The sequence below is a fragment of the Mandrillus leucophaeus genome, unplaced genomic scaffold, assembly GCF_000951045.1.
Source record: "Mandrillus leucophaeus isolate KB7577 unplaced genomic scaffold, Mleu.le_1.0 Scaffold54, whole genome shotgun sequence".
NCBI lineage: Eukaryota > Metazoa > Chordata > Mammalia > Primates > Cercopithecidae > Mandrillus > Mandrillus leucophaeus.
The window spans coordinates 484,510-485,733 of NW_012105808.1; positions in this window are offsets into that span (position 1 = coordinate 484,510).

Below are 1,224 nucleotides of genomic sequence, written 5' to 3' on the forward strand. Positions count from 1 at the left end.
CAAACTCCTAGGCTCAAGTGATCCTCCTGCCTTGGCCTCCCCGGTAGAATAGATTTTTTAAACAAATTTTGGGCCGGGCACCGTGGCTCGCACCTGTAATCTCAACACTTTGGGAGGCTGAGGCGGGTGGATCATCCGAGGTCAGGAGCTTGAGACCAGCCTGGCCAACATGGTGAAACCCCATCTCTACTAAAAATACAACAGTTAGCTGCGTGTGGTGGCGCATGCCTGTAGTCCCAGCTGCTTGGGAGGCTGAGGCAGGAGAATCGCTTGAATCTGGGAGGTGCAGGTTGCAGTGAACCAAGATCATGCCACTGTGCTCCAGCAAGACAGGGCCTCACTCTGACACCCAGGCTAGAGTGTGGTGGCACAATCATGGCTCACTGCAGCCTCGACTCCAGCCTCGGCCTCCCGAGTGGATGCTACTAAAAGCACCCGCCACCACGGCCAGCTAATTTTTTCCATTTTTTGAAGAGCCGGGTCTCACTATGTTGCCCGGGCTGGTCCCAAACTCCTGGGCTTGAGCGATCCGCCCACCTCAGCCTCCCAAAGTGCTGGGATTACAGGTGTGAGCCACCGCCCCAGCCGGTTTCTCCCTTTTACAAAATTCACCACTGGGAGCCAATATATTTTTTACCACGCTCGTTAGCCGTTTGTGCTTCTGTTATCATCCCCCTCATCTTTTCAGAATGACCACTTCTCTTGTCATGATCTGACACGGCTGTCTGGGATGGGGTTATTAAGCCCGTCCCAGCAAAAACTACAAATATGTTTCCCAGCTGGGAAGGTGCTGAGGCATGTGTCCCTCTCCTCCTGTGTCCTGAGATGCATTGTCTCCAACTCCCGAGAAGTAGGTCAGGGTTTCAGTTCCTGGATCCGTATCTAGGGATGCCACATGGGAGTATGGTTTTAGAGAAGCAACTTGGGGCCAGGTGCTGTGGTTCACGCCTGTAATCCCAGCACTTTGGGAGGCCGAGGTGGGCGCATCACCTGAGGTCAAGAGTTTGAGACCAGCCTGGCCAACATAGTAAAACCCTATCTCTACTAAAAATACAAAAATTAGCCGGGCGTGGTGGCGGGCACCTGTAATCCTAGCTACTCGGGAGGCTGAGGCAGGAGAATCACTTGAACCCAGGAGGTTCATCCCGGGAGATTACAGTGAGCCAAGATCGCGCCACTGAACTCCAGCCTGGGAAACAGAGCAAGACTCTGTCTCAAAAAAAA